We start from the raw sequence: 19515 nt of genomic DNA, 5'->3' as shown, positions 1-19515 counted from the left end.
TACTTAAAGCACACTTAAACAGCAAAAACTGTACAATCAATAATAAAAAGAACAAATGCACTAATTACAAGTATAGATAAACACAATAAAACAAAGTTACAAATAAAGTAAGGTCTAACAGTAGTATTCAGGTACAGAAATGTGTAAAATTAAGTGTATTGAGTGCAATTAACTGTAAAATAACACTAATCTATATTTCACTTGTAAAGTGAACACTATAATCTTTGGTAAAGCTGTGTTTTTATTGTTTGATTAATATTATAGACATATACAGCAGCTGTTGACCAAATTTACAGTGTCTAAAAAAACACAGTGCCACGTTTCACTCTGAAACATGCAGCGCATTTATTTATTTCACTGAATCGCAGGCTTTGTGGTTTGATAATTGCACTAAGCCATATCATGACTTCGGTTTTATTTAGATTAATCATGCAGCTTGGTAAAATTGTGAATATCGTAATGATTTTGATGTGCTTTTCATTTCGCCATTAAAGTTTCAATGAATCAATTCTTAAATTACATTCACTAAGAAACATCCACAACTTTTCATATATGAAATGTTATAGCAAAAGAAAAATACGGGTAAATATTCTTGTTTATATTACTATGCATTTTAAATTAGTCAACATAAATAAACATTGTTGAGTTAAAAATAGTGGAAAACCTGTCTTTTTAAACTATTTTTTGCTGCCTTTTAATTCTCGCATTAAATATTTCACTGAATATACAGAGAAAATAGTGGAAAACCTGTCTTTTTAAACTATTTTTTACTGCCTTTTAATTCTCGCATTAAATATTTTACTGAATATACAGAAAAAATAGTGGAAAACCTGTCTTTTTAAACTATTTTTTACTGCCTTTTAATTCTCGCATTAAATATTTTACTGAATATATAGAGAAAATAATGGAAAACCTGTCTTTTTAAACTATTTTTACTGCCTTTTAATTCTCGCATTAAATATTTTACTGAATATACAGAAAAAATAGTGGAAAACCTGTCTTTTTAAACTATTTTTTACTGCCTTTTAATTCTCGCATTAAATATTTTACTTAATATACAGAGAAAATCATGGAAAACCTGTCTTTTTAAACTATTTTTTGCTGCCTTTTAATTCTCGCATTAAATATTTTACTGAATATACAGAGAAAATAGTGGAAAACCTGTCTTTTTAAACTATTTTTTACTGCATTTTAATTCTCGCATTAAATATTTCACTGAATATACAGAGAAAATAGTGGTAAACCTGTCTTTTTAAACTATTTTTTACTGCCTTTTAATTCTCGCATTAAATATTTTACTGAATATACGGAGAAGAACTCAAGAGTTCTGGAAATGCGAACGCAGTCTTGCACAGGCTTAAAAACCAGTGCAGTCCGACCCAATGACTCAGCTCAACGCAGGGTGAAGTTTGGGTGAGTCACAAACGCTTTATAGGGAGAGATGATATCCCACATTAACCAGACTCATGGGAATGACCCGGATTGCAGCATCCGCTCAGACCTCTGAGAATACAACAACAAGAATTAGAATTCAATAACTTAATTGTAATATGTTTTAATTAGAGAAAATGCATGTGCTTTCAATGCAAGACTGAAAAGGCAACGTGAACAAGACGGCACAAACATTACTCAACAAATACAATGAGCGAGCATCATTACTGAATTCAAAACCCCTGACATCTGCTGTCAGAAGACGTCTAGACAGGGTCTGAAAGGTCAAAGGGTCAAACAATGCCTAAACAGCATCTAAACACTAAAGAATAAACAGGTCAATGAAGGATTCAGCTTGTAAAAGACAAAAATCTGCCTTTTCCACCAGAATGGTTAGTGTTCTGGAGCCAGAGTCTGTTCTTGGCCAGGCGAACTGGAGCCTGTCGTGAACCGGCCGCGCGTTTCTACAGACTTGACGAACGAACACACGTTTCTGCTAAAATGCTATACGGCTGCAAAAAGCACAGTTTTTGTTACTACAGTAGACTTATAATCAACTAATATGGGATCTCCTTACAGAAAAGTATGATGCTTTAATTTTGTTTTGTTGATAATGTCTGCAAATGTTATGGATCGCAATGAAAAACTGCAGTAAATACAAAATTGCTTCTGTCTGACATCGCACATCAAACGGCAAACTAAACAGAAGTGAAACATACTATCAATGGTACTTTAATAAGAGTAGAATATTTACATTTTCCCTATAAAAATTAGTTTTTTTGCACGTTTACGTTTTACTGTTGTTAATAAAAGTTCATTTTATCTGCATATCAATTCAATTTAAAATAAATTTCCAATAAACAAACATGTAATATTATTAGTAACTGCACTTATTAATGCAAAACAATAGTAATTTTATGATTAAATTCACTTTATGATTTAAAATCCCCCCAGCGCTACAATCACAGACCCTCAGATGTAAGTCAAGAGCTCTGATATATCAATATATGACTATACTGGCACCGCTACAGAAAACAAAGCTGTAGTAATTATTGTATTTTGATGGAAACTGGAGAATTTGAGAGAATTTTACATGGAAATAGAAAACGGTGTTTTGACATTTCACTGCCAATTAAAAGAAAATAAAACATTTAAAAGAACCAAAATTAACCACCACATCAAACAAAGATGAAACAAAAACAATTCTCATTGTTAAATATGAGCAAAACAGACAGCATTCCTGACAGCAAAGGCCTCTGGGATTGAGCTAGCAGTGTGTCTTGAGGTCGGCTGCTTCTTCCGCTCTATTCACTATTCCGGCTCTTTCAATTTCAAGTCTGTTCACCAGCGCTGAAATGTGACTTAAACCCGTCAATCAAAAGCGACAAATCTTTTATTCCTCTTTCCTCTGAGCCTCAGTTAAAACACAGTAATCCCATATTGCTGCCACACTAAGAACAGGATCATGGGTAAAGACGTTAGATATCCACATCTGCCTCCTCAGTCCTTTTCATCCACATATCCAATCGCATACATTTCCTTGCCAGAGAGAGAGAGAGAGAGCAAATGAATATTGCCCAGCTCTGATATCGTGCCAGAGCCGTTAATATTCTAGCACACTTAGACCCCTAAACAATTCTATTGGCTGAAAGAACTTTGAGTATTCCATTGAGTGCCTGATTATAAATACTACAGTATTGCTTGTTGATCTGTGCAGTTTTAACAATCAAAATGCTTTTATATAGGCTATTGCACTGTATCATATATTTGTTTCGGATGATCTTAAAAACCTTTGATTTTATCATAATCCATGTTTCATTGCTTGAAGTTAAGGATGGATGGATGGATGGATGGATGGAGGGATGGATGGATGGAGGGATGGATGGATGGATGGATGGAGGGATGGATGGATGGAGGGATGGATGGATGGATGGATGGAGGGATGGATGGATGGAGGGATGGATGGATGGATGGATGGAGGGATGGATGGATGGATGGAGGGATGGATGGAGGGATGGAGGGATGGAGGGATGGATGGATGGATGGAGGGATGGATGGATGGAGGGATGGATGGATGGATGGATGGAGGGATGGAGGGATGGATGGATGGATGGATGGATGGAGGGATGGATGGATGGATGGGAGTGCTTCTATTGACTAAAAGCATATATTATATTGCTAGACTTCAAATATTGCTTAATTTATGACTGCATTTACCTTATCAACTAGGATAACATCAAAAACTTTACAATGGCCATTTTGACACTGAAATGATCAAGATAGATAGATTGTTTTATTTAATGCCATGTCAGTATCTAAGGCTATTTTCATGGCAAAATTTCAATTACAATAGTACAAATATCATATCATAAAAAAGTCCAAAACCTTTTCAGGCATAATCTTCCTAAGTCCTTAAGTGAAATAACTTCATAAAAGAGCATTCTACTTGTATTAAACCCAGGACAGCCCAATAAAACATGTTTAACAGAGAGGCGAATCGTACAAAACATGCATAGAGTTGGGTCTTCACCTTTAAGCAAAAAAGCATGAGTCACGCTTGTATGACCTATTCGACATCTGGTGAATAACACTTGATCAGATCTAGTTTTGTCTGAAATGATCAAGAATAAAATTCATGCCAACAGTTTGTAATTATTTGTGAACTCCTTATAAGACAAACAGGCTCTTGTGTAGCAGCGTGACTTAAAGGAGTAGTTCACTTTCAAATAAACATTTCCTGATAATTGACTCCCATGTCTTCCAAGATGTCCATGTCTCTCTTTCTTTAGTCGAAAAGAAATTAAGGTTTTTGAGGAAAACATGTCAGGATTTTTCTCCATATAATGGACTTCAATGGCAACCAACGGTTTGAAGGTCCAAATGTCAGTCTCAATTAGTGTTGGGCGATATGCTCCATTTTCATATCGTCCTATCGTCAGCCTGTGAGATCGGCGATACACGATACACCATCGGGGGGCGGGGCTTACTTATTTGATTATTAACTTGCTTATTTACTCGTTAATTTGCTTGTTTTATTAGTTTGTTTTATATATGAGAATTGTTTTCCATTTTGCTAGCAAAGGTGGAGTGTTTATTAATAGGCTAAATCAGGTTATTTCCTGGTATAGTGAGGTAAAAAAAGATCCTAATCATTCCTGTATCTGATTCAGAGTATTTCAACATGTCAGCGGGAAATTTACGGACACACATTATCCTCTCATGCCGTTACAGATGCAGCATTTTGACTGTACTTCTGCACGAGATGGGAACACGTTTTAATAATTTCTTAGGTCAAGAAAGAGTCAAAGTTTTTGATATGTCCTCCTACCAGTGCTCTCTCTGTCTGGATGCACTTCACATATCGCACTTCAATAAGCCCAAAGAACGCGGGTTGTTTTAAATGCCGGGAGAAATCAAAGGCAAAAATCTAAAAGTCAATCGGTTTATACTTAAACTTATGACTTGACTCCGATAAAGGAAAACGGGTTAATGTGTTTACATGACATGCATTGTCAGTTTATTCAGCATAATCAAGTTAATAACGTGCATGTAAACGCGCTCATTCCCTGAAAATGAAAGCAGAAACGGACTTAATTTACTGGCTTAATATTTCTCTTGTGGACTTACATTATAGACAGTAAAACAATTAGAAGAATATTACTTGTTAAACAAGTGTTTGAAGTTGCTTTTGATTTTCACAGATGGCAGAGTTGTGCTGCGTTCGTGAACTAAAGACTGTTATTAGGCCTATATAATTTTAGTGATATTATTATTATCATTAATATTTTGTAATTGTATTGTTTCTAGTGTTATTAGTCAGTGTCATTAAATGTTTTGTTAATGTGCTGTGGAAACAAAATACTGACGAACAACGATGCCGTCTTCTTGGCTCTGTATAAGAATGATGCGTCTGTTAAAACAAGCACTCTTGACAATTTGTGACTGGATCTCATACGCGCGCGTCGGTGATGTCGCAAGTGTGGTTATAGGTGATGATGTCTTATGAATTTAGGCAAGGCAAATTAATTGTAGTTCCTAATTAATTTAATAACAATACTAGCTTCATAATGATAATAATGATTTAATACATTAATGGGAAAACGAGCTAATTATCGTATAGATATCGTCAAAGGCATCTGCCAGCAGCGATATCTCTGACTATCGTCGATACACGATACTATCGTCTATCGGCACAACCCTAGTCTCAATGCAGCTTCAAAGTCTCGACACGATCCCAGTCGAGGGTCTTATCTAGCGAAACCATCGCTCATTTTATAATTTATTTTTAAATTATACACTTTTTAAACCACAGATGCCCACCATGTACTATCTCTGAGATGCGCCACGCATTACATCGTCACTTTGGAAAGGTCACATCGTTAAACATCCAGGATATGCACACATAAGGTCCATTTTAAACAATACACTGACACAAATACATAAATATGTGTCATTCAACATACAATAACTTTGAACGGTCCTCCTACTCCAAACTTGTAAACACTGGGCCGGAACTTCCGACTACGTCACGCGTGATCTTTCCAACGTGATGACGTAAAGCATGGCGCATCTCAGAGATGGGACAAGACCATTTAACCATTTGTGGTTAAAAAGTATATAATTTTTATTTATTTTTTTTAGAAAATAACTGATTTTTTCTCTAGATAAGACCCTTATTTCTCAGCTGGGATTGAATCGAACCTTTGAAACTGCATTGATGAGACTGACATTTGAACCTTCAAACCGTTGGTTGACATTGAAGTCCATTATATGGAGAAAAATCCTGGAATACCTTAATTTTTTTTCGACTGAAGAAAGACATTGACATCTTGGATGACAAGGAAGTGAATAAATTATCAGGAAATGTTTATTTGAAAGTGAACTAAAGTGAACTTTAAGGACAGCACCTGCAAAACAAGCACATGACCATCAACCGTTGACAGCCAGTTACCAACCAACGGCGCTTGTAAAAAGAGCCTGGACAACAACGTAGGCGTCTCACATACCAGTCGAGCACATGTTGTGCACACTAAAATCGCCGCCCTCTTTTGGCACAAACACACGTTTATGCAAAAGTAGCACGCTGCTGTCAAAGTAGGTTTCTTGTTCCTGTATTTGGGAGGTTTGTTTCACTTCACATGAACCCAGCATTATCCTACACTCACACAACAGAGCAAACACACACATGCCCTCATACACATGCACACACAGATTTAAGGCAAGTAGGCAAAAGAACAATATCGGTTTTGCATCCTCTTTTGAAAGTACAGTCATGCTCAAAAAGACAGGACCAGGCAACGCACTATGATTTCCCAAATTACAATCAAAACGCTGCCAAAATCTGACAGGCCATGGCAACGTTTGAAAAGGCAGCCATGTGTTCACCAAAGCGACCAAACTAGTTTGTCTTGCATCTAAGCTTTTTCACACAACCCTTCATTATGTCAGCTACGTTACATTGCATGAACACTGGTGTCAGATTCACTGTCAGAACGTTTCGGAGATCTACACACTGACTAGTGCAGTAATATTGACTGATAAAGTCTACATGCTCAAAATTCAAGTCAACATGAAATCAAAACTGAGTCTGTTTACTTTCTGAACACATGTTAGTGGACATGCTGTGCTCAATTATTCTTAATTAAACAGTTTATTTAATTAAAAAAAGAATGGGAATTATGTTTCCGAAGATACATTTCCTAATACATTCATAGTGCAACTACCACACCTTCAAAACGGGGGGGATTATTAAAACTACTCAACCCTCTACAATGCGAGTAAATTTCACGCTGGGCGACTAAATAATGTCAATCATTAGCCATTGGCTAATAAGTTCTTAGATTTTACTCGCCAGTGTGTGTGTTAGATGCCAAGTATAAGTTTAGCATAAATATATGGTTGTATATTGTCATTATTAGTAGTAGGATTATCTTTTAATAATAATTATTATCAGTTATTATCTTTTTTTTCTTTTCAGAAACACTGAATGACCAACAATATGTTAAGCACCAACACCAGTCCTAAGTTCAGTTAAAATGACAAATATGCAAATAAGATTATCAAGTTTTAGTTCTAATTACTAAAGTTATATTATTAAATAGGCTAATGCTTGATTATCATAATATAATGCTTGACTGACTGATTTTAAGAGTGTACATTTAGATATTTAAAAAGCTGTGCCATTTTAAGCTGATTTGATATATATATATATATATATAAATTGATGAAACGCCACAGATGTGGTTCACAAGTTTTATGCTGGAAAAAACCCAGAGTAAGTGTTGACCTGTAGGCTATCACCAAATCCCACATAACTGATTTAAATATCAACAGTAAGAAATCCAATAAAGTTGTGACTAGTGTTGATGAAACTAAAAGCACATAACCTGTTTGCTTTGCACTTGCCCATATAGTTTGTCCAAAATTATGCTGAATCAACACTATTTGGCCATTTTGAGATCATTAGCTTCAATCAATAGACCAATTTATCAACCAGACAGATGCTTAATTACTCTTAACACTGAATGTCCAGTGTTTCCCATACATTGAATTATCTATGGCAACCAGCCACAATATCAACACTGACCGCCACAAATAGATTTCAGTGCTTCCCATTCATTAACTAGACTGTGGCGGCCCGAAAATAGGCTATATTTCAACTTCCCATAATAACATAAAAGGTCTTTAATGTCAGTGCTGTCAAACAAACTAAAATCGAAAGAGGGAAAAGGCTTTGTATCCTTGTTAAAAGACTGTCTGTACAGCCACTTCGCTCATGTGAATGAATGCAGTGAACTCCATCTGTACATGTGCCGAGTTTAGCTTGTATTTGGAAACGCATTATTTTCACATTTGCTTAGTTGACGATTACAGCATTTTACTAGATTTGTAATGAGACGCATTTGTAAACTTGTTTTCCAAAATAAAAGCTTGACTGTTTCCGTCAAAATAAAAGCTTGAGGGTTGATCTCTTGCATGTATAGAAATGAGGAAAACACTCATTATAAAAGTTTCAATTATTTTTCAGTGCATTTGTTTTACAATATATGGCTATTACTGTCATAGTAACAATATTATAACATTATTATTGTATTATGTAGTGTAATGTAGACTGAGACACTATATTACAAACTAAAACGAGGTTTGAATCTCCTTTAAAGTCAATGCACTGATTTTTTGTGTTCAATTTGCACACTGAATATGGGTTGGAGCTCTTAATTCTCAAAGTGCACCAGATTTATGAATTTAACTTTAAAATGCACAAAATTTTCTTCCATGGGAAACCCCTAGAGGGACCAAGGTCCACCCACCACAGTTTCCTAAAATCCTGTGGGAAACACTGAATGTCAAATGACAATTCTTTGTAAAATTAAAACACAACTAAGTCTAGTTGAGATACAGGCTGTGTTCTCACTTGGCATGTTTGGTTGGATTAAAACAAACCCTGGTGCGATTGCTCTGTTAGTGCGGTTCATTTGAATAAGTGTGAACGCTGCCATCTGAACCCTGATGACACCAAACAAGCTGAAGAGACGAGTCTCAATCCACTTCCAAATGAACTCGTGCGGTTCAAATGATATATGAACGCAACACGGACCAAAGACATGTAAACGAACCAAAAACAGGAAGATGAGACCCTAAAAAGGACAGAATGCTCAAGCATAACCATTTTTTCTCGTCATAGTCATGATGTTGCTCATCACAGTTCAGTTCAGGCATCAGAACCACAGTTCAGGCATTCAGGCATTTGTGTGACGGAGGGATTCCTGACGCCGTTTTGACTCCTTTACACATTTCATAAGCTCTTCACGAGTTCTCAGTGAACGTATCTCTGTGACTTTAGGTTCGGCGATAAAAATGCCAATCTGAACGCTAAGCGAACAAGGACTACATTTTTTTTTTTTTTTTTTTTAGTCCGGACCAAACGAACCAAGCGAACCGAACTACAAGTCGTATTCTGTGCTTTGATGGTTACAGTGTTGACTAAAGTCCTGCTGTCTGCTGTAACTAGATTCATGACGGTGTCAGCAGAGCAAAGGATTGAATGGATGAGTAGTTAATGTGTGTGTCTGAACAATGGAGAAGACAAGAACGTCTCAAATTCTCCAGACAATCTGATGAAGAGCATGAGGACGCCGACGGCCTCATCTCGAGTGTCAGAGACATGGCTTTACGAGATGGACTGACCATTATTTGGAAGCTCCTTTACAAAGGTTACGGAAACACAACATAAGACCCAAGAGATCGAGTTTTACAACTTCACAATATTGAATTGCTTGTATACTGACGGCACTCAAATCATACAACTTTTGCAAAAAAAAACATTTACATACAAACTTAACATCTTAAAAGTAGATAAGAATCAGCACTGATTTAGCATTCTGAATCATAAACGTTGTACAAACTTCTGTTCTAATATCTGACAGGGAACATTTTAACGAAATACTGCAAAATGCATTGCAGCCACTCTAAAACTTACATCATTTGGATGAACGTGCACCTTAAACAGCCATTTTGGTATATTTTCTAAAGCGTAAACCACTAAGCAAGTGCAAGGAATATCCATCAAAATGTCATTTATATGAAAACAAAAAAAATACTAGGACATGTGCACTTCTTTACATTTGGATAAACATGGATATACTACAGTTTCTAAACGATAAAGATAACGTACAGCTTAACACTTCATGTGTACACCTATGAATAATAATGAGATCATAACACGTCATTTCATATCTTGACCACCAATTTTTTTTAATTTTCACTCAAAAATATATATATTCTGGATGGACAATGAGCATGTCACTCTTCATGAAAAAATGCATGTAAATGCACATATGCATGTAAATAAAAAATGCACTGTTACATCACATCCTTGCAGGGAAATTGGTTTCAAAAACAAATAATGTCGACCAGACGTGTATGCGTGCCGACCGTGTCTCGAGCATGAGGAGAAAGTCACTCTATTTCCTGACAGGACGTGCGTACAGACCAGAAAACACAGACCCCGTTGATTGAAGGGTTTCTAGAAACCAATAGCCTCGCAATCCAACAGCCCTCGGCAGCACGACGTGGCCGTTTTAACAAAAACAAACCTTCAGTCATAGCTGGTACATTTAGAAAAGTAAAAGATCCAATTGATCATTCGCTAAGCGCCGCCCCCTGGTTACTGTTGCTAGGGCTGATGAACTTTACCAAATGCCTCATTAGAACAAAACTAGATATTTCTATGATCAGTGTTATGTAGATGTTATTCATATATGGAAGGGTGTGAATTGTCACACTGCAAATCATTTTTACATGCCTTCATCTTTAAGGAAATTGTTTAAAAAAATTACACAAAAGCGGAATATGGCAAATCAGCTTGGAGGCATTTCTCTTTTAATCAATAAATAAAAAGAGAAATGTTCTCTCTTTTTAAATGTTAGAACCGGGAAACTTCACTAAGAAACCGGTTCTTTCACTAGTAAATTTCACAAACAACTAAATCTAAATTTAAACTAAATTAATCATGAAATTTCTTGTAAACTGTAACACCAACAATCTATTGTTTTATCTACAACTTTCAAAGTCATTTTTACAGTGTATTGGTGAAATGTTTTGCTGCCATCGCTTCTACTATGACCAGAATCAATATGTTAATGAACTAACTAATATCACAACTCATATCCGGTTTCACAGACAAGCCTTAAGCCTAGTGCCAGACTAAAAAGCATGTTTGAGCTGTTTTAACTTAAAACAACTTGCACTGCCATATCTTAAAATATATCATGCCATTGTTTTGTCTTCATTTGAGAATAATGAGAAACCAATACAAACATCTGAAGATCATGAAGCAACAAACTTTTTTTAATCTCCAAAAGAACCACACAGCAACTCAAAAACATACAGCTAAAAGGGTTTCTGATAAGAAGACGAGGCTTCCTTGTTAAACCTAAGATGATGCAAATATAGAGTATTTAATTTCCATTGTAGTGGAAACAGCAGCAGGAGGAAAGACTCAAGTCACCGCATCAGCTGAGTCCTACACGCCCAAAGAGCCACGCGTTACACACTCGTCCCGCTGAAGGCTTTAAAAGCCTGACCTTTTGCAGGGTGAAGTATGAAACTTGGCGTATTTTTACCGGGGGGTTTCCCCAAATGCGATTGGTTTCTATAAGGGACTTGTAAAAGAGGAAATTCAGAGGATTTTGTGTGTGCTCTTCGAAAGAAACATCAGAGAGGGGAAAATGTTCGACACTCGTGACATATTAAAAAAAGCATGTTCACCGATCTGAAGTACAAACTACCACGCTGATGGCATCACGGTGAAAAGACCAGGTGTCTATAAAGAGAAAATGGAGACCAGTGCAGCATGAAACTGTGATTATTTAGGTGTTAAACAATGCCGGCCATCTCCTCTCCAAGCACAAAAAAGATTTCAGGCCAGATGCAAATGCTATATCGATATATCGGCCAGACCACTTAAAGTAACTGGACAATAACTAGTCATTTTAAAGGGGTGGTTGATTATGATATCACTTTTCTAACTTTAGTTAGTGTGTAATGTTGCTGTTTGAGCATAAACAACATCTGCAAAGTTACAATGCTCAAAGTTCAAAGCAAAGGGAGATATTTGCTTTTAAAGAAATTGCTTTTTAAGGTCTACAACAAACGGCTGGTAGAGACTACACCACATTCCTCCCGGGTTAGTGACATCACCAACCCTAGAATTTACATAAACCCCGCCCCCGGAACACGATTTATAGATTATCAAGACAGAATATGCTAATCAATGACTAGAAGATAACTACACATAAGCTACATAAATTCGTCAACTAACCATTCAGAAATGTTGTCACTTCTTCTTGAGTCTCTCCATCTTTCTGACTTCGGTTTGAACATAAAAGGCTAAAAGTTTGTGAAATTTTCAGTGCATGTCTGTGTGAGGTAAAAGGATACAAGCTCTTGAAGCTCCGCCCCCTGTGCCGGGAGCAGCAGCTCATTTGCATTTAAAGGGACAGACAAAAAAAACGGTGCGTTTTCGGCTCCTGAACAGCGTTAAAAAAAAGCCCAAATGTAAATTCACAGATGATTTACAGAGAAAATTCCTGTGTTTTCGCCTCGGTCGGGATCCGTGTGAAACAGAATGCATGACCTGCAAAGCTGGCACATACGTGTCATAAAGGTGCTATAGCGACCTCCCGGAGCCCACATAAGGAAAGTATTGAAGCGAACATCTGGAGGACTGAAATTATTTTTTACTGAAATAGTGTTTTTTTAAAAAAATTTATGGCAACTGATTTATTTTTTATTTTTTTCACCAATGGTCATGAAAAGAAACAGTGTCATGTAAAAGGTGTTAAAAGCTAAACTATTTTTTTATTTGTTTGTCATTATTCTATTGTTGCGGGCCAAAAGCTGAATGGAAAAGATGTATTACTTTATGTATTTAAGTTCAATAACATAGTTGCAATGCATTTGTCAATGCTTGAAAGGCGGGGCATAGAGGAGCAATAATAATGTACGTTATGTGTAAAACAATTACTTTTTTTTTATCTAATACCACATAAACACATTGCATTAAACCAAATACACAAAATAATGTTCTTTTTACAACCATAATATGACCCCTTTTTAGTTCAAATCCAAAAAATTGGTGTGTTCTGTCTTAGAAATGATACTATACCATTCAAAAGTTTGAGGTTGACAAAGACATGTATAACATTACAAAAGATTTATATTTCAAATAACTAAATGACACTGAAGACTTGTGGTTCAACGGATCACAAAACTCACGGTTTGAATCATATTATGGTTTTTGAGTCACGGATCGAATATTTTTTTGGATCCGCACGAAAATTGATAAATAAATCATACTTTGCTTTCTAATTATTACTTAAAGCACACTTTAAGTACTTCAAAACCACAGCAAAAACTACTAGTCTTACTAATAAAGTTCAAACATTATTAAAGGGAAAGTAAACAGTCAGTAATAAATTAAGAAAAATTGGTTACACTTTATTTTAAGGTGTCATTGTCACAGTGTAATTATATATTTAAGTACTGAGTAATATTAAGCAACTACATGTACTTACTATAGGGTTAGGGTAGGATTAGGGTTTGGTTGAGGGTTAGTTGCATGTAATTATACATAATTTACTGTTATTACTACGGTAAGTACATGTAACATGTAACAAGGACATTGTAAAATAAAGTGTTACCGAAAAATGCACTAAATACAAGCATAAACACGATACAACAAAGTAAATGTAAAATAACACTACAGTGTTTACTGTATAAATTAAATATCGATTAATCTTTGTTAAAGCTGTGTTATGTTGTTTGATTAACATTAAATGACATAGACAGCAGCAGTTCGTGGGCTGTAATGGTTTAAAACCACTTGAATGTCTAAATTGGCAGATCAAAACACGTGCAAATGATAAACTTTCACTCTGTGATGGTTAAACTTTGCATTTAATCCGCGAATCACATGTGTGCCAAACCATGGGGCCGGGTCCGTACGGATCACGGATCAACTACTATACATTTGACCCCTACTAAAGACAGGAGTAATGATGCTGAAAATTCAGCTTTGCGTCACCGGAATAAATTACATTTTAAAATGTATAGAAATTTTACATTGTAATAATATTTCACAATTTTTTTACTGTATTTTTGATTAAATAAATGCAGCTTTGGTGAGTATCAGAGACTTCTTACCAGCCCAAACTTTTTAATGGTAGTGTATTATAAGTCTGTGTGTTATAAGCCTATTATAATCTTCCCTGTAGCAGTAGAGCGTTGCCGCTTGCAACGCCAAGGTTATGGGTTCGATTTCCAGGGAAAGCAAGAACTGATAAGAATGTAAAACCTTGAAAATGCAATGCAAGTCACTTTGGATAAAAGCGTCTGCCAACTGCATAAATGGAAATGTAAGCCAACCTGCTCTTCTAGATGTGGATAATCGATATCAAACACTACAAAACTAGTCAGTGGTGAGAATGATAAAATTAGCCAAAATATTTAATAATAAGCTAATGATGGTGCGTTAAGATTCAGCCTGGACCTGCTGATTAGACGACTGAAACTACGGCTGCTGGATTACATTTGATCGGGAGCAGAATACGAAAGCGCTTTTGTTTATTTTGCTAAATGGATCCAGAGGTCAGTGATCCTGAAAGCTCTTCAAACACACCGGATAAAAGCAGTACAAGAAAATACAAGCTCTTAAATGACGGCCTATTTCAAATCTTGGCACTTTAATCAATCAGCCACGTAAAAACAGGACCAAATACTAGAATTAATTTAAGGAAAAGCAGCGTATCTGCAATATAAAATGTGGCAAATTCTATCAACATCAAGAAGAGACACAAAGCCTCAGCGTTAAAACCTCGTACTTCAAAGCCCTGCGTCTGTGCAGGAAAAAATTAGCTCGGCAAAATAAAAATGGCATCCAGTTTGAACGTGAAGCGGGGAGAGAGGTCTCTCACGGGAATGGTTCAGATCACAAAGGCCAACGTCTAATGGGTAGGAGAGTGAGTCACACGCCTGTTTCTGTCTCGCGCTTTTCCCTTTTTCTCCCTCTCTCTCTCTCTCTCTCTCTCTCTCTCATGCAACCAGCTCCTGCTCGCACGAGCTTCATGGAAATATGTCTGCTCTAAGCGTCCGGCGTTCAGTGGATGAACTCGACAGGAACGCTGCAGCGTACACCGGTGTCATCTGTGTGCAAATGAAAGCAAAACTAGGACACGACTGTAAACAGAGCAGCGAAATGTGCAGAGACACAGTTGGTGCACTTCTGATTTCTTGCAGACATGCGATGCGATGTTGGGTAGTTCATGCATAACGTCTCCATGGGCTTTTTTTAAACATTGCAATTTTTAGGTTAAAATGAATGTATAATGTAATATGGGAAAAAAATAATATAAAATAAAATAGTTTTAACATGACAAACAACATGACAATATAAACTTCCTAAGAATTTCATGTCAATTGCACTAATGCAGAGACATTTCTAGATTTAAAATATGATCTTGCTGAAAATGCACTTCATTTATTATTTAAAATGCACTAGAGATTTCAGGTCGTAAATTATTGTACTGTATGGTGGGAGGTAGACACGATTAACCGGTGGAAATGTGTCAACCGGTAGATATTTTAGGAGTATCGTCTCTATCGCGGTTACGCTCAGGGTGAAGTTGCTGTGCTGTGCGTTAAAAGCTTAGCGTTTACAAGCTTAAAAACAAGTGATTTCAAACCGTCGAAGCGCAGAGAAAGACATTTCGCTACTATATGCATGTGTTGTCAGCGCGAGTGAGAACTGAAGTTATTTTAGCCGCCTTATCGGGCTTGAAAGGTTAAATACACATACTTATTATGTGTCAAAATGCCTGTCTTTGCAAGTATCCTCGTAAACAGTTATTTATGTCTTAGGTGAATGTAGATAGATTTTTATTTTTTAGTTTCCACCGTAAATGCGTACATAACACAAACACACATAACATGTTAAATTATCAACATATTATAATACTGTCAAAAAAAGTGGGTGGTCTGAGTCGTTTATAAATAGTCAAGAAAAAAAATGCTCAAGTATATTAGATCCGTGCATTTGGTTATAAAGTGACAGCAGCCTAATAAACCTGCTGTCCTCTGAGTGTCATTAATGTTAATAAAACAACAAAAGAGAAAAGAAATTGCTCTTGACGGAATCACTTTTGTAACTTTAAATGGGAATAAATGTATATTTAATTTACAACGTTTTTTTTTACTTAGGCTAGTATTTTTTGTGATATTGAAAATGATTACAAGAATAAAACAAAAAAAATTCTAATGGTATCCAATTTTGATTTCATAAAAACCTTATTTAAAGCAAAAATAACTATATTGTGATATAGCCTATATATTGTTATCATGAATTTAAATTGCTCATGTTGTGATATAAGATTTTGGACATATCGCCCTCCCCTAGTCCTGTACTATTACAGATTTTTATTTTTATTTTTCAAATCCGAGAAATAAACAAAATTTAACATACTAGTAAAATACAAAAACAAAGTTTTAAATAACACAACTGCTGGCTTGAATAATATGGATTATATTTAATGGCCAATAATACCAATATCAACAGTGGAAGGTGGCTGATATAATGCTGATTTCTTACTACTAATAAAAATCTATACATTTTATGGAAATTTATGGGAAATGAGACACACACAAAATTACCATACAATTTACTTTAAATTCAGTAACATTACTCTAAATTCATGTTGAGACAGGAATATTTATGTTTAGAAGGCTTTTGAAACTGACTTGTGGGAAATACCACGTCTAATAATCAGCCAACCGGATATAGTTATCGATCACTGAAAATAATCTCAAAACGGGCAAATATTGGTTTGAATGGTCTGGCTCTATTAATAAAACACAATACACTCATAATACATTTAGAACAAACAATTTTGCACAGCAAATGCATATTCTTTGTTTTGACTTTGTTGGCTGTAAATCAGTGTATGTATGAATGTTATGTTAAACATTGTGAACACTGGGATATTATTTACTGGGTGAATTAAAATGTTAAATTATTAAAAAATGAATGGTATTGAGAGGAGAAGAGAGGTGTGGCTGCTGTGATATAACAGCGTTTTTTCACTTTTAGGCCCAAATGAGAAAAACTAGGGAAAAACATCTGCCTCTTTGGGGTTACATTTATTATTTCAAACTTTTAAGCTCAATTTCATTGTCAGTCAATCTTTGTTTTGGCTCAATCTGTGTCGCTTTCCATCTGACAAATGCACTTTGTTATTTTGCTGTGATACGTGTGAGTGTTGCCTTGACAGTCGCTGCAAATTCCCACCGCATCAGCACCACCACGGATCATTTATCTAACGTAAACACGCCATATAACTATAAAACAAGCATTTTGGAGGCTAAGTAGCCCTGAAACATCCTAGACAGAAACGAGCTTGTTATTGTTGGTCATAACGCCGCAGATTCTCACACACACAGGGGCCTTTCGTGCGAGTGGCCCCCGTGACTTTAAAAAAAAGGGTCAATGGAAAAACAGCAGGAATCACAGGCTCTCCTTGGACGGTGGCCCAGCTGGGGAAAACTCGGATCTTTGAATAATAATCCCTAATATGTCATTCTGAAAGTGTGTGAGTGCAGAATAAGACTGAAGCGAGTGTGGGCGTAAACATCTGATCTAGATTCCATACTAAAATGAATATCAAATCTATCCTCACGCAAAAGAAGAATCAAATCAAAACCAAAAATATCCTCACGCAAAAGAAGAATCAAATCAAAACCAAAAATGCTTCAATAATTACATTATAACAATAATCTGCTTAGTTAAAATGTTGAACATTTTGAGGGGAAAAAAATGATCAAATAAAAAGTAATAAACTTATTTACAGCAAGTCATTTTTTTTTTCGACTGTATTTTTTTAAAGATCAGCCACGATTACATAAACCGGATTTCAATCACACTAGAACATGTATAGATTTTAAAGACCTAAAATATAATTCAATAATAATTTATTACTCACAAATAGAGTAAACTGCTTTCAGAATTAATACCCACCCTGTTATCAAAAATATACATTATAAAATATACATTACTGTATATTGCATATTTTACATATACGCACACATATACACACGTAGCCTATATATAAAAGTGTGTGTGTGTGTGTATATATATATATGTGTGTGTGTATATATATATCATATATATACACATATATACTATTGTGCTCATAGTAAACAATGTAGTACCGTGTTATGTCATCACAAAAATCTCTATGAAAGACACTATGAATCTGCACCTGTACATGACATGCTTCTGTCTGTCGCTGCACAGCTGAAGACGCCTCGTACGTCCTTTAGACAAAAGGTTTCTGTGCGAAGGACGGTCACCAAATAAAGCTTTGTGCAAACCACACACACACACACACACACACCAGAGCTGCATGCATGCATACAATATTTCATGCACGTCGCAGCTGCAACCGCGCTCAATACACCAAACGCCAAGAGAAAAGATTATACAAATATATTTACATACATTCCATGCATTCATGCTCCAGTCATTTATAAAGAGAGAAAAAATTGGTGGTGGAAAATAATGCAAATTGCAATGAATGCAATGCGTTCTAGCTTGACATTAAGATCCAACTTAAATTGGTTTATTTTGAAAACTACAGCCATACAGTGTCACGTTGCGGTCTGCGCCACCCCTCTCACGCACAGACAATGAGCCCGCAGTGGGTTTATGAGACATGCGGGCCCCTCCGCGTATAACGCGCACCGCACGCGCCTGTCACTGACGCACGCGCGCGCGGAACACTAGCAACGCTAACGAACACAAACCTGCTACTAATACTTAATACAAAATACTCATTCTAAAAGCCTCGAAAATCCCACATACACCGCGTTATTGTTGTTCTGCTACTCAAGACTGGTTGGTTAAGCTCTCCGTAGCAAAACTAAATGCGTTTTCCTCCTTCTATAGTCGGAACCCGCGACACACACACACACACACACACACACACAAAAAGAAAAATAAGCGAAACTTTCTGCTTACCGCCTTTGGCTTCCTCTTCGTCATTCACCTACGAGCAGAAGACACAATCTCGACGATTTTAAGAAAAAGAAATGTGTGTATCGGAGGGTAAAAGCTGAACATTAACCCTACGGCTGTGTGACGTCTCTCGGTGCTGCTTTTGAAAACATCGCCGTCAGCCCGTCTCTAAGAAAAGCCCCAGCGAAAAAACACGGAAAGCTCAGGGTCTCATTGGCGGACGAGGGGTCACGTGATCCGGGGCGCTCAAAAACGTTTTGCGCATGCTCAGACGCGCTCTGCTGCTAGGCTGTGACTTGCATACGCTGATATTTTTGCTGTTTAAGATTTCTCTATTCTGTTAATGTGTTGTATGCTTTTTTTTGACATCATATTATTTAATTATACAATACTTTATTTTTAATTTAATTAAATAGCTTTTGGCTGAAATCTTAAAATTAAAAAAGGGTTGATGGGTTGTTTCAACACAACAATTGGGTTTACAGTTCTTTAAAAATTAACCCAACGGTTGGGTTTGT

The 19515-nt window shown here is 36.2% G+C and overlaps 1 protein-coding gene across 2 annotated transcripts in view; it reads right to left on the bottom strand.

The window, feature by feature from the left end:
* The window catches only part of ankrd12 (ankyrin repeat domain 12), a 63122-nt gene extending 43940 nt beyond the window's left edge, over positions 1 to 19182 (bottom strand). For both annotated transcript variants that reach the window (XM_084119522.1, XM_084119523.1), the window contains exon 1: positions 19001 to 19182. The gene's annotated coding sequence lies outside the window, so the exon portion shown is untranslated. The remainder of the gene's footprint in view (positions 1 to 19000) is intronic.
* Between the last annotated feature and the right edge of the window lie 333 nt (positions 19183 to 19515).

The sequence above is a fragment of the Abramis brama genome (genome assembly GCF_963993115.1).
Source record: "Abramis brama genome assembly, chromosome: 7".
NCBI classification, from domain to species: domain Eukaryota; kingdom Metazoa; phylum Chordata; class Actinopteri; order Cypriniformes; family Leuciscidae; genus Abramis; species Abramis brama.
Note: the sequence above shows the minus strand (reverse complement) of the source record. Positions and strands in the feature narration are given on the sequence as shown.